This window comes from Cryptomeria japonica, chromosome 2 (genome assembly GCF_030272615.1).
Source record: "Cryptomeria japonica chromosome 2, Sugi_1.0, whole genome shotgun sequence".
In the NCBI taxonomy this organism is placed as follows: domain Eukaryota; kingdom Viridiplantae; phylum Streptophyta; class Pinopsida; order Cupressales; family Cupressaceae; genus Cryptomeria; species Cryptomeria japonica.
The window spans coordinates 230,756,846-230,777,042 of NC_081406.1; positions in this window are offsets into that span (position 1 = coordinate 230,756,846).

Here is a 20,197-nt window from a genome sequence, read left to right on the forward strand (position 1 = left end):
CAGGAGATCGAGGCAGAGCCATTCTGAGAGCCAAGGAGTGACATGGCCGCTTAGGAGAGATCCTCCAGCTGGGGACCCATGCACAGGGGCATCAGTTGGTATTACCAAGACTGCTACATCAGGATAGAGTTACACTTCACGTCCTAATGGTCACAGTGATAAGGGATAGTGATTAATGATGTATACACCTTTTTGTGATGAGATATCGATGATTCTTGTGATATATTTTTGTGGTGTATCTCAGATATTTTGTGATATCATTGTACCTTTGGACCTCAATTATTTTTTTTGATTATGTGAGATGCAGTCAATTCTATATTATCTATATGATTATGATATTGTGGTTGTATTTTCTCATGATGGTGATGCATTCTACTTTCTATATTATGATGCTTGTAATCTATTAGATGTATGCAATTGTTTACTTTATGTATGCCTATGTGATTATGTGATTTATTGATGACTGAATACAATGCATGATGGATCCTATTTGAGATGTTTATGCTTTTTAAAATGAATGATGTTATGATTCTATGGTGCGAAAATGATTTATGCAATGATGTTTTATGAATGATTTTATGTACTATGTGATGCCTATGTGATGATATGAGATTTTAACAATATGATATGCTTTCTTTTTGTTGTTTTTTGTGATTTTTGATGAAATGCAAATGACTTTATCACAATGATGTGAAATATGAAATGTATCATTTAACTAAATGTATTTTGATGAAATGCATGGCAATGACATGTTATGATCTAAAATGCATGATACACAAATTATTTATTCATGTTGATGTCCAATGTAATCAATCACTTAATAAGAGAGATAACACCACTTGACCTCAACCTCTAGAAAATGAGATTTGATCCCTTATGCATCTTGAATGTAGTATGCAATCTAATCTAAATATGCAAATATGCAAGTAATGTCATGTTATCATCGGATCAATCACTTTGATCATGTTTTCTATCATCATTGAGCCTTTAAAATGTGGTAAGCGAGTGCAAACATCGATGGTATAATTGAACCATGATAACCTGAGCACTATTTACCTGGATATTCATATTGCAAGTTAACACAAGCATCAAGGTATAATGGAACAAGATGACCTGAGTGTAGCTTGCATGCAAACAGACAAAAGTTAATCATCCTCCTGTGTAAACCCGAAACGTCATCAATGATATTTGATTGATCATGTCCTTTGACAAATTTACACAGTGATAATGATTAACTAACAAGTCGTAGACAAAGAAAAGATTAGGATCCATTCTTGTTTCTCTAGTACAAGACATCCTTGAGTTACTCAGGATGCATGATAACAAAAATCAAAAGATAACAGTTGAACATTCAAACTAAAGTATTTCAGATATGAGTCAGATTATATCATCCATTGATTTGGTGTTTGGCTTGATGTTAACTTGGATTTTGATAGTCACGTTCAATGTTGAATTTCTCGGTCTTTTCTTATGATTAACATTTCCTAACTGTTGCTTGTCTGATGCATTTTAGCTCAATGAAGATTATTACTAACTAAGTTCGAGATTTTGCCCCGTTAAAAAACACAACGGTATATATAGTGTGCCCAACCATGGTGGGTTTACAAATGAGGCCTACTTAGATACAAAAGGCTTTATTGTGGATATGTACAATGATGAAGGATGGATGCAAGACAAGTGACCAAATAGATGGAGAAGCTAGCTGGCAAATGACATATGTTTCTAGGTTTTCACCTTTTGTTTTTATTGCACTTTTTCTCTTATTCAATTTTTTTTTTCCTTTTCTGATATTTTTGGATTTTTCCTGTTTTTCTGATTTTTGGGGATTTTTTTTTTTTTCTTTTTTTTTTTTGTTTTTGGATTTTCTTCTTTTTTTTAATTTTCTACTTTTTAGGTATAAAATTTTTTCAGATGTATGCTATTGATGGATTCCTCGAGCTGATCTCCTTTTGGTGTTGATAACTGATAAGAACCAGATCCATATGCCACTGTGACAACCAAAGGACCCAACCAATTTATAAATTCCTTCCCACTATGTAATGATAGCATACGTCCATGATAATGTTAAAGTTGTTGGTATTTTGGTATGGTTTTGTCATTGATGTCAACACCTACTAAAACTCTAGCACTTTGGAGATCCAACAACATTCACTGGCAAGCAAGTGACTTATGTACAGTCACCGGTATATGGTACACCGGCAGGAAATAATGATCACTGGCACTTGGTATGACTTGGAAAACACTTGGTAATGTCGAAGACATTGTTTGGACATCTTATCTTGGAGAATTGTTTATTGGCATATTCGTATTTGCATATTTGTTATTACCAACAAATAGGTTCAGGGTTACACCGACAGGATTATCTTTTCCAGATCAGCATGGCACGCTATGGAGATGCCTAATTATTGTTGTAAATACATTAAGCCGACATGTTGAATTGGTTATTGCATCGGATATTGTATTGTTTGTGAAATGATTTTATTGTAATTTCTTGTAGAGATGACCTACTAAAATTGGTTGTAGGTTGTGGTATAAATGTAAGATCTTAATTGTAAGATCAAGTGTGGAATGCGAATAAGATTTGTGTGAAGGTATATGCGAGATTAAGCAGAGCTATACACACAGACATCATTTGAAGGTGAAGCTAGGTTTTTGTGAAAGCATATCAGAACTACACCAGTACTGAATCCAACATATGAAGATGCTATTTTGTGCAGTACATTCTTATTGGATTTAACCATCCAACTATAGTCAGTGTGACTCCCATTTGTGATTGAGCAGTGAGCTCTAGGCACTTGGCCTTTGTGCATCTGCAGACCCCATTTATGTACACTTACTATCTGCAGTAGTATCATCTGATTGTGGGTAAGGTTTCCCACTGTGATTTTTCCCCTTACAGGGTTTCCACGTACAAATATTGGTGTCATGTGTTGTGGATGACTTTGTCTTTTAGTTTCATGCATTAATCTCTACCAATATTGCATTTATCTATTAAATCTGTCCACCGGTATAACAGACTGTTTCACCGGTATTAAGTAGTAATTTGATTGTTATTTTTGGTTTAATATTATTAGACAACTGATTCACCCTCCCCCACTCTTAGTTGTCTTCGGGACCTAACAATTGGTATCAGAGCCTAGTTCTCTTTTTGCAGAAGTTTAATAGCTTGAGGAGATCCAATGTCTACTAATTATTTCAGGAAGGATAGTCCTAAACTTGATGGAACCAACTATGGCATATGGAATATTAGAAAGGAGACACATCTGAATTGCATTGGAAAGGACATCTGGGAAGTTACAAAGAATTGTTATACTGTTATTACTTCCAGTTAGCCTAATCCACCTAACTTGACTAAAGATGAGGAAAATGATTGCAAAGAAAGAGAAGCACTTTTGAGCGCATTAACATATCAGCAAATCATGGGATTATCAGATAGATCAACTGTTAAAGCTATTTGGGATCATTTGGAAACACTAAATGAAGGAGATTCTACACTCAAAATTGCAAAACTTGAAAGCTTTCGGGTCAAGTATGAAAATTTGAAAATGGAAGAAGATGAAAGAATTTCTACTTTTATGGAAAGAGTTAATGAAATTGTTTTGGGTATAAAATGTTATGGAGGAACCTTAAGTGAAGATGAAATTGTTTCAAAAGTTTTAAGAGGATTACCACCGGCATATAAAATGAAGGTTACTGCTATAAATGAGTTAAGAACAATGCCTAATACATTAGTAACTAGGGATACATTGATTGGAAAACTTTCAGCCTTTGAAATTGAGGAATTTGGTCTTGTTGCTACTATAAAGACATATTTAGCCTTTAAATCATCAACATCATTTGCATCATCATTTGACAAATCTGATTGGAAAGCCTTTTATGCAAGAGAACTTGAGGAAAACAGGAAAGAAAATGAAGAACTTGAAGCACTATTTGCAAGGAAAATGCCTAAAGGTCCAGTTGGAAGTAAGTATGAAGGTAAAGCACCCTTTAAATGTTTTAACTGTAATAAGATTGGTCATATGGCTTCAAGATGCCCTGATAGACATGCTAGATTAAGAGAAGAAGCTAGAAGGACATACAAGCCTAATCCTGAATATCAGAGATACAAATTCAAGAAGAATAAGGACAAATCTTGTTATGTAGCTGATGAAGGAGTGACTGATGATTTTGATGAAGATTCGATAGACAATGGATGGGTTTTTGTTGCTATAACTAAAAATCAACCGGCACCTACAGTGCAACCAGTAGAATAGGCCTTGGCAGCTAAAATTGAAGTAAAGGATGAATGGATCATTGATTGTGGATGCTCACATCATATGACAGGAGATAAAGGTAAATTCTTAAACTTTCAAGAATATAATGGAGGCTTAGTAAGATTTGAAGATGACAAAGCTTGTCAGATCAAAGGTAAGGGTTCAATATCTTTTGATGGTAAGCATAACACTGACAATGTCTACTATGTTGAAGGTCTAAAGCATAATATTTTGAGTGTTGATCAATTAATTGAGAAAGGATTTCAGTTACAATTTAAGAATTGAAAATGCAAAATCATGAACAGAACTGGTTTAGAAATTGCAACCGGTAATCAGACTAGAGGCAATATCTTTCATTTGAATAACAATGAAAAGATATGCTTGATTGCACACATAGATGAAAGTTGGCTATGGCATAAGAGACTCTATCATGTAAACTTTGATTATATGGTAACAATTAGTACTACTAAGGCAGTTAGAGATTTACCTAAAATTGTCAAACCTCACAACACAATATGTAAGGAATGTCAATTTGGAAAACAGGTTAGAGCTAGTTTCAAAAGTATTCCAGAGAAATCCAATAATGCTCTTGATTTAATTCATACTGATTTATGTGTTCCAACTAGAACTAAAAGCTTACAAGTTGAAAAAATATTTCATGCTAATCATTGATGATTATTCTAGAATGTGCTGGGTTACTTTTCTCAGAGAAAAATCAGAAGCACTTGGAAAGTTTAAATTATTCAAAGCAATGGTTGAAAATGAAACCAATAAGAAAATCAAATGTTTAAGATCAGATCAAGGAGGAGAATTTACATCTAAGGAGTTTAATGCATTATGTGAAGTAAATGGAATCAGAAGATAGTTATCAGCACCTCGGACACCACAGCAGAATGGAGTTGTTGAAAGGAAAAATAGAACTATTCTAGATGCAACTAGAAGTATGTTTTTAGAAGCAAATTTACCACATGTATATTGGAGAGAGGCAGTAAGCACAATGGTCTATACATTCAACAAAGTTCACATCAAAGGTGAAACCGGTAAGACCCCTCATGAACTATGGTTTGGTATTACTCCTACTCTTAAATATTTCAGAATATTTGGAAGCAAATGTTACATTAGAAGAGATGAGTATATTGGGAAATTTGATCCTAGAAGTGATGGAGGAATATTTCTTGGTTTTTCATCTAAGAGTAAAGCATATAGATGTTTTAACAAGAGATTGCAGAAAATTGTTGAGAGTACAAATGTAAAGATTGATGAACAATTCAAAGGAACTTCAAGGTACATAGATTCTAAACTGGCAACATAAATTATAAATGAACCTACACTGAATCCACTGGTACAGAGTGAAGATCGAGTTACACCGGTATCATCTGAAAATTCCACTATGACTGAAGAACTACAGCAAACAAAGACACCCCGGTATGTAAGATTGAATCATTCTGAAGATCAGATAATTGGAAACAAATACAGAGTTATGACAAGAGGAAGATTGGCAAATGAAGAGGTATGTCTTATTTCTCAAATTGAACCATCATCAATTAATTAGGCATGTGACGATAAATATTGGATTAAAGCTATGGAAGAAGAATTAGAGCAAAATGAGAAAAATAACACTTGGACATTAGTTCCCCGGCCTAAAGATAAAAATGTGATTGGAACAAAATGGGTATTCAGAAACAAACTTAATGAAGATGGTAAGGTTATTAGAAATAAAGCAAGACTAGTGTGTAAGGGATATTCTCAAAAGAAGGAGTTGAATATAATGAAACCTTTGCACTAGTAGCCAGAATTGAGGCAGTTAGATTGTTTTTGGCCTTTGCAGCACACAAGAACTACAAAGTATATCAGATGGATATTAAATGTGCATTTCTGAATGGAGATCTTGAGGAGGAAGTTTACATTGAACAACTTGATGGATTTTTTTTTGACAAATGACAAAGATATGGTTTGCAGGTTAAGGAAAGCTTTGTATGGATTGAAGCAAGCTCCAAGAGCTTGGTATGCAAGATTGGATAAGTATCTTTTAAAAATCGGTTTTTCTAAAGGTAATGCTGACAGTAACTTATACTATAAAGTGACTAATGATGACATCTTGGCTATAGAAGTTTTTGTTGATGATATAGTATTTGGAGGAGAAGATGGATTGTGTAAAGACTTTTCTATTAAAATGCAGCAAGAATTTGAAATGTCTATGATTGGTGAAATAAGATTCTTTTTAGGGTTGCAGATATCTCATACGATAAAGGTATATTCTTAAGTCAATCAAAATACTTAAAAGAGTTACTTAAGAAATTTGGGATGGAGAACTCTAAACCGGTAAGCACACCCATGACTACAAATGACAAACTATCCTTAAGGGATGAATCTACACCTATTAATCCAACAAGGTACACATCTATGATAGGAGGTTTACTATATTTAACACAAACAAGACCTAATATTGTGAATGCAGTATGTATTGTTTCAAGATTTTAGAGTAATCCTAGAGAAAATCATGCATCAGTTGTAAAAAGGATTTTCCGGTACTTACAAAGGCACTACAAATCTTGGATTATGGTATCCTAGAGATGAAAACTTTGACCTATGTGCATACACAGATGCAAATTGGGCAGGAGATATTGATGACAGAAAAGGCACCACCGACGGAGCATTTTTTCTTGGAAGCAGACTAGTTTCTTGGTTGAGTAAGAAACAAAGTTGTACATCTCTATCAATAGTAGAATCAGAATATGTTGCAGCAGCAACTAACTGTACACAAGTACTATGGCTTAAACAAATGTTGAAAGATTTAAAAGAAAAAATGCAAGGAACCTATAACTATCTATTGTGACAACACAACAACAATTGATATATCTAAGAATCTGGTACTACATTCTAAAACAAAACATGTTTCAATCAAACTAAATTTTCTAAGGAAGAAAGTTGAAGCAAAAGAAATAAAACTGGTTTATGTGAATACTAAAGAAAAACTTGCAGATATTTTCACTAAACCTTTGCCTAAGGAGACCTTTGAATATCTTAGAGAATAGCTTGGGGTCATACCCCCTCTGGTAGACACTTAGAGAGTTGATGTCTATCATCAACCGATAGAATTAAAAGAGATATATTCTTACTCCGGCTTTGATGAGGAAGCTACTTCACAGGGGGGGTAGTTGGTAAATTGTAATTGGTTGGTATTTTGTATATGGACCTGATTTTGTTGTAACTTTGGCATCTGTGTCAAAGGGTGAGAGATATCTATGGAAAAACACATTATCCTTTGGGAAGAGATTGGTATAGAAAAACATAAGGAAACGCATGTTACTCTCAAGGGGAGAGATTGTTACTTTGGGGAGATTATTGGTTTTTATACTTGGTATTTCTATTTTGGCACTTTGATGGTTTTTCCGTCTTGTGTTGCCATCAATGCCAAAGGGGGAGATTGTTGGTATTTTGGTATGGTTTTGTCATTGATGTCAACACCTACTAAAACTCTAGCACTTTGGAGATCCAGCAACATTCATCGGCAAGCAAGTGACTTCTGCATAGTCACCGATATATGGTACACTGGTAGGAAATAATGATCACCGACACTTGGAATGACTTGGAAAACACTTGGTAATGTCGAAGACATTGTTTGGACATCTTATCTTGGAGAATTGTTTATTGGCATATTCGTATTTGCATATTTTCTATTATCGGCAAATAGGTCCAGGGTTACACCGGCAAGATTATCTTTTCCAGATCAGCATGGCACGCTATGGAGATGATTAATTATTGTTGTAAATATATTAATCCGACATGTTGAATCGGTTATTGCATCAGATATTGTATTGTTTGCGAAATGATTTTATTGTAATTTCTTGTAGAGCCGACCTACTAAAATTGGTCTTAGGTTATGGTATAAATGTAAGATCTTAATTGTAAGATCAAGTGTGGAATGCGAATAATATTTGTGTGAAGGTATATGCGATATTAAGTAGAGCTATACATGCAGACATCATTTGAAGGTGAAGCTAGGTTTTTGTGAAAGCATATCAGAACTACATCGGTACTGAATCCAGCATATGAAGATGTTATTTTGTGTAGTACATTGTTATTGGATTTAACCATACAACTATAGTCAGTGTGACTCCTATTTGTGATTGAGCAATGAGCTCTAGGCACTTGGCCTTTCTGCATGTGCAGACCCCATTTATGTACACTTACTATCTGCAGTAGTATCATCTGATTGTGGGTAAGGTTTCCCACCATGGTTTTTCCCCTTACAGGGTTTCCACATACAAATATTGGTGTCATGTGTTGTGGATGACTTTGTCTTTTAGTTTCATGCATTAATCTCTACCGGTATTGCATTTATCTATTAAATCTATCCGCCGGTATAACAGACTGTTTCACCAGTATTAAGCAGTAATTTGATTAAGTTGTTTTTGGTTTAATATTATTAGACAACTGATTCACCCCCCCCCCCTCTTAGTTGTCTCCGGGACCTAACAAAAGTGAAGGTAGCAGGATATATTATACCCCTCAATTCCCCCCCTAAAGTAGTACCACTTTTCCAGAAGGTCCCTGTATGAACCCGGGCCGCTAAGGTAAGATAAAGAGTCTGTGGGTGGGGTCAGGTAAAAGGCATCCAAGTATCCATTCGTAAGGTAAGTAGATATGCATTGGTAAAATTAATCTATGTAGTCCTTATTATCATGTTGAATGTAGCGATACGGTAAGCCATACTAGTAGTAGTTGATGTAGTAGTCACTAATGTGTTAGTGGTACTGCCCTTCCCTGTGAGTGTATAAGTCAGCCTTGTTGTTACTACCAAATCCACCCTCCTCTATGTCATAGTTTCTACCATACCAAGTTACTTTGCTTTGAGTTTCTTGATCGATTGTGAAAATGTTTAGTATTAGAATGGCACTTGATCCTCATCATCAATCAATATCCAATAATTAAACATCAATAAATATCCAATAGTCAATCACTATACAAGAAGAAGTTTCATTCAGTCAATATTCACTTTTAGTCAATCACTACAAAAATAAGCTGAATTCCAGCCAAATACCACCACCAAATAGACTAAAGCTAAAAAATAAGAAGTATCACCCTGAAAAATGTAAAAAAGAGGGGAGGTCAAATGGGGGAGAAACCATTGGTTATTCATTCATCGAGTGATAATTTACTACAAGTGAAGGAGATATATGATTTAAATGATAGAAGATCCAATATTTGAAAATTGTGTCTAAGATTGGAAAAGTTGAAACAAGACCAGATATTATTCGTTCGTTATGAGCAAATCCATAATTTTTGAAGATCCATTTGATCATTAGTTCCCAACCATGGGGCGAATAAAACCCAATACATAGATTTGTTGCTAAAATAATAGAAAAAGATAAACTCCCGCGACTTGATGGGTCGATTGATCTCACAAAGCAACAGGCCGCTACCTATAGTCTATAACAATGCAGATTCAGAGCACTGCCCATATAACTATATAGGAGACTCACAACAGTCTTGAATGATTATTAAGTTATTCAGGGAGCGGGACTATAGTAGACTAAGATAGTGGGAGAAGGACTATGGTAGTCAAAGTTGTGGTTAGTCGAGACAGGAGACACTAGGCTAGCTAAGGTAGTAGGGGCTAGGAGCACTAGAGTAGTAGTAATCACAGCAAACACTCTTTGTTGGATCAAATGTCGAACTGCTATACAGGTCTACAAAATACAACAAAAACTTTACCCCCCCACCCAATAATTATAGTTGAATAGTAGGGCTATGACATTCTATCTACATATAGGAGTGGCAGGAATCGATACGAAAGACATGCCACAATTGTACGAAAAGATGGGTAGGGCTCCTTCTATTCTATTCTAGATTTTCTCATTTTTCTTACTTCCAGCATTTATCACTACTTATTATTTTTCTAATCACAAGCATAGGTCCATCTCATTATTTAGCTGAGTTGGCTTATATCCTAGGCCTTAATATCGCGTGGAGTAAGAGCTTTGGGCAGACCAGTGCACCTAACTTTTTTCTCTTTTATCCCAATGAAGACCCGAGAAGGTTTGCAGTAGTTGAATAGTGGGCATTGATCTGAAGTGAGGGGAATAAACCAAATGCTATTGATTTCACCCACATCCAGTAGAAGGCATACTATATTTTATCAGAAGAAGCCACATACTTATGCAACCAGGGGAATTTACCATAGAGCAGTAGTACCCCAGCCCCCTCTTCCTCCCACCCACCCCATAGCATTCTTTTGGACTCAACGAGAGAACTTCCAACTATTGGGTTGGTCTCTCCTGAAGTAAGAATGCCTCAATAGGGGCCCCCCACCAACTATAGAAAGGAGGGCTATATTTCTCTATTTTATTTATTGGGGAGAAGATGAATAAAGTAGCTTAAAATGGTGCAATCCCCACAACAGAGGGTTCACTCACTTCCATACGTATTGACAACCCCATTCATTCACTTTGGATGGATAAGGTGTGTGTTTATTAGGAATAGGCATAACCCTTTCTTTTCACAATCTTGATTGTTGCACGGATTCTCCTTAAGGACAAGATCACCAACTTGAAATTTCCTAGGTTTGACCTTATGATTGTAGTTGTGAGACATCCTTTGTTGGTAGACCCTCAAATGATCAACAGCATTTTGCCTACGTTCTTGCAACAATTCAAGCTCTTGTAACCTAGACACTCGTTGTTCCTCATTTGGAATGACACCTTTCAATGACACACGAAGAGATGGTATTAGACCCATATACAAGAGAATATGGTGTAGCATGTGTTAGGATGCAAATACTGGTGTGATATGCCCATAGAGAAGGATTCAGCTGAACATGTCAGTCTTTGCCAGCATCATTAACTGTCTTCTTTACTATTTTCAAGATTGTTTTGTTTGATGCTTCTGCATGACCATTTCCCTGAGGGTAATATGGTGTGGAAAACATATGCTAGATCTGGAACTTTTCACAGAGCTCTCTTACATCTTGATTTTTGAATGGTCGCCCATTATCAGTGATAATGGTCATAGAGATACCATAATGACATATGATATAGTTCAATATGAATTTGGTGATCTGCTTTCCTATGATATTAGTAAGGGGCACTGCTTCAATCCACTTCGTGAAATACTCAATATCTGTGAGTATGAACTTGTGACCGTTTGAGGAAGGTGGATGGATTTTCCCTACTAGATCCAAGCCCCATTAAAAAAATAGCCATGATGTTGCCAAGGTATGAAGCTCATGTGCTGGTGTGTGTATGAGATCATCGTGGATCTAGCATTGTTTGCACTTTTTGGCAAATTTAAAAGAATCCCTTTCCATAGTACACCAATAGTAACCCAGTTGTATGATTTTATTCAAAAGAGTAAGACCACTCAAATGAGTACCACAAATATTGTTATGAACTTCAGTTAAAGCCTTCTCGGATTCTTCTTGCTCAAGACACCTGAAGAGAGTACCATCTAGACCTCGTCTATATAAAGTATCTGCGACAAGGGTGTAAGGAGCGGATTGTCGAATGAAGTTTCATTTTTGATTCTTTGATAGGTCAAGAGGAAGGGTACCATATTTCAAGTAAGTATAAATTTGGCCATAACGAGAGGAATCAGGTCCTACTAGGTGGCATATGATCTAGGAATCGAGACAATCATAAGCAAGGTGAAACAGTTCTTCCACTAGGAATTCATAACGATCTTGATTTTCTTATGTTTGAAGGAGAGAGGCAATTGTAGCCATGGCATCAGCTTCTTTGTTGTCATTCCTTAGGATCTATTCAAAAGAAATATCTACAAAGTACTTTCTAAATTTATCCACCATCTTCTTGTAAGGCATTATATTTTCATCTTTGGTTTGATAATCATCATTGACTTGATTGATGACTAGTTGAGAATCTCCAAAAGCTCACAGATGTGTAATATTCCATTCTAACACCATCTTGATTCGTGTTACTAATGGCTCATATTATGCCATATTATTGGTGCAAGGGAAAGTTAGTTTGTATGCTTTTGGAATGGTATGACCTTGAGGTGTGATAAATAGCAAGCCTACAACCCCGATCCATGTTGTGTATAAGAACCATAAAAAATAACTACCATGTTTTCTTAGTGACTGTGAGTACCTCAGCATCTGAAAAATTCAACATGTATTGGATGATCATCCCAGAGTGGTGCTTCAACTAATTGATCAACAATCATTTGTCCTTTTATAGCTTTTCTGTCAATTTATTCAATGTCAAACTCGCTCATAATCGTTACCCATTTTCCCAATTTACCTATTAAGGCTACTTTGCTAAGAAGATATTTCAATGGATCAATTTTGGCTATCATCTTTACTGAATGGGTTAGCATATAGTGTCTTAATTTCTGGGATGCAAACACTACTACTAAACATGCCTTCTCAATAGATGAGTAGTTGAGTTCATATCCAACTAAGGTCCTGCTGATGTAGTAAATAGCTCATTCTTTCCCTTTATAATCCAATTGTGCTAACAAAGCTCCTAATGATACATCAGTGGCTGATAAATAAAACAATAATGGCTTTCCTTCAATTGGTAACATTAGGATAGGAGGGTTCATCAAATATTCCTTTATTGCCTGAAAATATTCTTCACAAGTGTCATCCCATTTGAATGGAACATTTTTGTGCAACAAATGCGTGAAAGGATGACATCTATCAGCTAGTTGGGATATGAATCTTCTAATGGACTGAAGTCTCCCTTCAAGTGATCTTAACTGACTGATGTTTTTGGGTGATTCCATTTCCCTGATTGCTTTAAATTTGGCTGGATCTACTTCAATGCCTCGTGTTGAAACAATGTATCCCAGAAGTCTACCAAATGTGACACCAAATGCACATTTCTTTGGATTCAACCTTAGTTTATATTTTTCCAAGCGGTCATGGATCTTTGCTAGGATTTCTAGATGTGCTTCTCTAGTATGTGATTTAGCCAATAGATCAACATAATATTCCATGAAGGTATGCATCATATCATGAAAAATTATTATCATTTCTCTTTGGTAGGTAGCTCCTACGTTCTTGAGTCTTAAAGACATTACATTCCAGCATAAAGTACCCCATGGACATATGAAGGTTGTCTTCTCTTGATCTTCTGGTGCTATTTTGATTTGATTGTAGATTGAGAAACTATCCATAAGAGAAAACATTTCATGTCTAGCTGTCAAATCCACAATGATATCTATATTTGGTAAAAGAAAATCATCTTTAGGACATGCCTTATTGAGATCTCTGAAATTTGTGCATACCCTAATACGTTTGTCTGGATTAGAAATAGAAACTATATTGGATACCCATTTTGGATATGCTATTGGTCTGATAAATCCTACGTCTAGCAATTTCTTCAATTCTGCTTTGATCAATACAGCTATATGAGGATGCATCTTTCTTAGCTTTTACTTTACTGGTTTTACTCTGGGAGAAACATTTAAGTGATGGATGATGAGATCTGGATCCAAGCCTGGCATATCTGTGTAAGACCATGCAAAATTGATTTGTCTTTCTTTGAAGAATGCCATATAGTCATGTTTCTCTTGTTTTGGTAACGATGCAGCTGGATGAAGAATATTTGGCTGATTTGGTGTTCCAATGTTGATTGATTCAGTTGGTTCAATCAGTATTGAAGATCTTTCCTAGAAATACTCAGCAAGGTGTCAAATCCCCCATCCTCTTGCACCTCAAGGAGGTTTTCACCATCGGATATGTCCTTTCTTTTTACTTTTTCTTGATCTAATGTTGCCATTAACTGGTTTTCGGCATTAGACCTGATATTTGTTTTTTTCTTTTCCCTTTTGCGACTGAGAGATTTGGCACCCCCTTGAGTAGAAGATGTGTTACCGAATACACTGGTGGAAGTTGTTGTATGTTCAACTGTATTGAGGTATAAGGCAACGTCATGCTCATCAGGGATGGTTTCTATCTCAGTGGGTCCTTCATTGTCCCAATCAATAAGCTCATGATAAACTAATGGAAAGGGTCATCGGATTGTTGTGTGTCAAGAACATTAAGGGTCATGATATAGATATCTAAGTCTTCAATCACTATTTCTAAGTCTAAGATGTTATTTTCCTCAGAATGACCTTCAACAAGTAGTTCTTGATCATCCTCACTGGAGTCAACATCAATATATTATAGTTCCCATTCGAGTGTTCTATACTCTAACGTTTGTGCTACATACGAGTGGACTATATCGACTTCTAATCTTTTAAATAGCATGGCCCTTTAGAGAAATATTCAAATTGGTAGGAGTCCCATTCCCACTCATTGGAATCTGTTTCACTAGAAGCTTGTAATCTGAAAATTTTCTCATAAAGGTTATTAGTCATTTCTTCTCGCTTTTTAGCAAGTTCCTCTGCTTTTTTCTATTGCCTGCGAGTCGTTTCCTCTTATTGTTTGTGGATAGCTTCCTCTTGTTGTTTATGTGCAGTTTCTTCTTCTCTTTGAATGGTCTATTCTTATTCTTTTCATTCATATTCTTGCTCTTGTTGACTGTGAGATGATGCTTCTTCTTGTGGATTCATGGTATTCTACCCATAACCTAATCCTGATTTATCCTTAGGAAGTTGTGAAGGATGTTGTATTGGTTCTTAAATACCTTCTTTCCTTTTGCCCATAGGACCACTACCACTGTATCCCATCTTTCTCATCATGTCATATCCTTTTCCATATTGCTCTACTAGGATACTGACATTATTGACTTTTGGTTGGGATTTTGGCTCATCCTTGTATAACCATTGTAAAACATCCTTGTCATCAGTCTCTTCAGCTAAGGTACCAACTTTGATGAATGATCCATCAAGAATTTTACTTGGTTTTGAGATAGGTTGTGGTTTTGAACTTGATGGCTTTCCATATGATCTTGGAGAGTTTGGTAGGTCTGGTAATGAATATTCCCCTGGCCCTTTTTTTTCAATTGCATCTTTTTCTCAAAGATTGACAAGATTGAAGCTAACGCTTTTTCCTTAGGTGGTGTATTAGAAGAGGATGCTTCTCTATTATGTGGAACAATGATCTCTTGAACTGGCTTCAGGTTACTGCAATATTGAAATGGGTTTGAATCTGATGGAATGGTGATCTCTTGTCCTTCATAAGGAAACTTGAGGCATTGATGGTAAGTTGAAGGGATAGCATGCATGTCATGGATCTATGGTCCACCCAGAAGTATGTTATAAGACAAATTAATGTCCAGTACTTGACATACTGTATCCTTTTGCCCAAGTCAAACTTTGATTGAAAACACTACAACCCCTTTGGAGGAATGGTCTTCTTCATCATAGGCTTTAATTGTTATTTTTTGCGAGGATCAACTGCATCTTCAAAATAGCCTAATGCATAGACAAGACTCAATGAATAAATATTTAGGCTAGCTCCTCCATCTATTAGGACACGTTTGACATGTTTTTTGTGAATTAAGACTTCGATATGAAAAGGAGCATTATACGGATGTTGCAAGGACATATCATCATCTTCTGTGAAGGATAAGAAATGAGGTGCTATAAGATGTCCCAACATAGTTTGAAATTGATCAATAACCAAGTCTTTGGGGACCATGGTATCTACTAGAGCCTTTTCTAGGATCTCCTTATGCATGGGTGATATTTTTAGAAGTTGCAATATTGAGATTTGTGCAAGGGTCTTTTGTAATTGATCCACTATGTTGTATTGCCTAGAAGTAGAGGGTGCATTGGTTGTGGGTCCCGATAAAGTGACCTTAGCTTTACTACGCGTAATAGCATGTGCAGGTTCTGGTTGGGATCTTTCTTTGACTACAATGACATTGACCACATTATCATAAGTGTGGGCATAACTTACTTTATCCTTTCCTTTGCTATCTCTAGTTGTCGATGTCTCGCCCTTCTTGTAGTTCGGTAATGGAGTTTTAAATGTTGTGAGATTCATTTGTTATGTGCCCATCTACCGTTATTACCTCATTATCTATCAAATCTTGAATGGCATGCTTTAATCATTGACAATCATTAGTATGATGTAATTTACTTTGATGATATTTGCAAAAATGATCGTCATTCCACCAAGTAGGTTTCACCTTTGGTTCAAAATCCCTCACTTTTGGTAATGTAATTAATTTATTTTCAAGAAGTGTTTTTAATGCTAATTCAAGTGGTTCACCAATAGGTGTGAATTTCCTACGAAAGTTGGGGGAGGGTAACCTTGGTTTATTATCAGCTTGATTAATTGTCAAGGTATGTGTTAGCATCCACTATTCCATCATTCACAATGTTTCTATTTCTATTCCATAATTTAACTTTATCAGCATTATTATGAGTATTGTTGGAAGAATTATTCCCTTCTTTATGAAGCTTTAACACTCCTTTCTTGACCAAGGCTTCTTAAATTTTGATCCCATTCTCAATCATTTTATTAAAGCTTGGAGGACATTGCATCTTAAGTGTACAACTCATTTTGTCATTCAAATTAATGATAAAAAATTCCATCTTTTCACTATCAGGAATAGGACGATAATATCATGCAAATAAACTTCTCCACCTTTCTAAGAATGTCATAAAAGGTTCCCCATTCTTTTGCTTTGTACTACATAGGTCAAACATAGTAATCTCATGTTGAATGTTATATGAATATTGGGAAGCAAATTTTTCTACCAATTCTGAAAATCTTCTTATACCAAGCGGTAACTTGGAAAACCACTCCATTGCTTGGCCACTTAAACTCTTGGGGAATAATCTCATTAAATGTGTCCTTGTGTGCGAACTCCATACTCATTGTGCAAAATTATGTAGCATGATCTCGAGGATTAGTCTTACCATTGTATTTGTCATACTTAGGAATTTTGCAATTAGGAGGAAATGGTATCATATTTAGATTTATTTCAAATGGATAAGGACATATCTCTTATAGAGAATATCTTCTTGTGGTTCCCCCTTGCAAGTCTTCCACTTGTGTTTTAAGTGCTTGAATTTTTTTAGTAAGAGCTAAAAGGAGATTATCAACATTGTTCCTCCCTTCACCATCTTGGTTATTTTGAACTCTTTTGTTGTGATAGTTATTCTGAATTCATTCGTTATGAGTCTCATTTTGAGCTCGTTTATTGCGAGTATCACTTTGAGTTCGTTCATTGCGAGTATCACTTTGATTTCGTTCATTATGAGTATCATTTTGAATTCATTCATTGCGAGTATCACTTTGAGTTCATTCATTGCGAGTATCACTTTGAGTTCGTTCATTATAAATATCATTTTGAATTTGTTCATTACGAGCATCACTCTTAGTTATTTCATTATGAGTATCCTTGTCTCTCCACTTTGTTTTATATTGGTGATATCAAAATTACTTGGTAGCTTGGCCCTTTGATTCACTAACATGAGAAAATATATTTCCTTATCTGCTTCAATGATTCTTTCCAAGAATCTACCGAATTTTGGATCTTGTTGTGCTCCTCTGATTATTTCATGATCCTCATATTTGTTGCGAGTAGTCGATCCAAATTGGTGATGGAAAGGATTCTCTTCGTCCATTGTAAATATTTGCACTTATTTCTTTTGTTTAAGTCTCCTCTAATTTTTCGTCAAAACTGGCATGCAAGTAATCTTATTGTTTCAAGAATTTTAGTCTTCAAAAAATGTTGCTCAATAAGTGATCAATTTTTGAGGTAAGAAAACCCAAGTTAATGCGACCACCTTGATTTAGACTTAGTGATAATGCAGATCTTTGTTGCATAGCACGTGTTCTCAACAGTTCTTCGTCAAATTCGTTTCCTCTACCATGCAACTAATTTCGATAACGATGTAGAAATATGTGATGTTTCAACAAGATTTTGCGATTTATGTAGAGAAATTTTATCTTTTTTAAGATTGCCTTGTGACTAAGTTTCTTCTTTTTCAATCGATATGCAATGGTCATCAAGCATATGAAAATTTACAAGTTTTCAATCTTATTTTTTTAGTGCAAATTTTTGTTATGATATGACCAAGTCAAATAGGAAAGATGTATTCTATTTAGAGAACTTGGCCAATTTGATCTAGCATTGTAGTTTCATGATGAAGGATGATTGATCCTAATAAGAAACTATGTCTGAAAGATCAGATTATCAAAGATGTTTGGTTATGCACTTGAGAGATTTCGATCTTAAAATTGTTTGAGATGAATACTCGTGAGACCTAGTGCGTTTAGTCTTAAATTTGACTCAACCAAAGGCAATTTTGGATTTTTTGACCAATAGATGCTCTAAATGCTATGGTATTAACTGAAAGATCTGCTTTGCAAACCTAAAGAGCTATTTCTCAAATCGAAAGAACTACTCTGCTGACCAAAAGAGCAATTACTCAACCTGAAAGAGCTATTCTGTTGACTGAGAGAGTTGTTTCTCAGACTAAAAGTGTTATTTTTCTGACCAAGAGAGTTGTTTCTCAAACCAAAAGAGCTATCGTTTTACCCAAAAATACTACTTTTGAGACCAATAAAGTTGTTTCTCAGACCGAACAAGCTATTGTTTAAACCAGAAACGCTACTTCTCAGACTAGGAGAGTTGTTTCTTAGACCAAAAGAGCTACTATATAAACCAGAAATGTTACTTCTCAGACCAAGAGAGCTGTCTCTTAGACCAAAAGAGCTACTGTTAAAACCAGAAACACTACTTCTTAGACCAGGAGAGTTGTTTCTCATATCGAAAGAGTTAATGTTTAACCTAAAAGAGTTGGCTCCTGAAAATGTTTATAAGACTAACAAAACTACCTCCTAAATTGAGAGAGCCACTATTCTAATCAAAAACATTGTTTCTCAAACAAGAAGAGCTATTTCATAGACTAGGAGAGCTATTTCTTAGACTAGGAGTGATGTTTCTCGGACAGAGAGTGCCACTTCCTATACTGAAAACATTGTTTCTCAGACAAAAAGTGTTATTTCCTAGAGTAAGAATTCTAATGTTTTGACCAAGAAAGTTGTTGCATAGATTGAGAAAGCTATTCTGCAAACTAGGATCTCTAAATATTGAGACAGTGATGTTCAGACTCAAAAACTAATTGATTTAATGTGCAAACTCAGACAACTAATGTTTAGAGCTAACTAGTAAAAACATGAAGAGTTAATGTTGACACATGAGAAAGATGATATTCACACCAAGAGAGCTAAAGTTCAGACCAAAAGAGTCGATGCTTGGACCAAAAGAGCTAAAATTTGAACTAGAAACTCCACTGTTGGAACAAGGAACTTTGAGTTTTGGACTAAGAACTCTACTCTTCAGACCGAGAACTCTATTGTTTACACTGAGAACTCTAATGTTTTCCCCAAGAACTCTAATGTTTGAACTGATAACTCTAATGTTTGAACTGAGAATCTGATGTTTGAACTAGGAACGCTATTGTTTAGACTGAGAACTCTATTCTGAGAATCGAGAACTCTATTATGTGAACTGATAACTCTACTCCGTGAACCAAGAACTCAATTCTACAAACCAAGAGCACTATTGTTTGAACTGAGAACTCTACTCTATGAATCGAAAGTGCTATTGTTTGAATTGAGAGAGCTAATTTGTTGTGAACTATGTAATTTTGACAGTTTGATGTTTGAGTTTAAATTTTGTGTTATCAATGGATGATATATGTCTGCTTTATTGTCTGAAAACATAGAAGACATAATTTCAAACAGTTGTCTTATTTGTTCCTAGGATCTAAACATCAAGTGTATGTTCCAAAGGCTCATAAAAAGCCCAAATTTCCACAGGTTTTGCACAAAGAAGACACTTCAAGCAGATTTATCCTAAGGAATTGGTGACAATGCGATAACTCAACCCATAGCCAGGAATCTCTATGGCGCAAGTGTAAACACCCTAAATGGGGATGTCCACTTTTTTCATTGTCAACAGGTGGTGGATAGGGGCCTCCAGGATTGGAAGGATGACCCAATCACCCTCTCCCCAAAAGGCTACAAGTAGCCTATGCAAAGCCAAAGATTTGTGCCTCTCCTCCAAGGA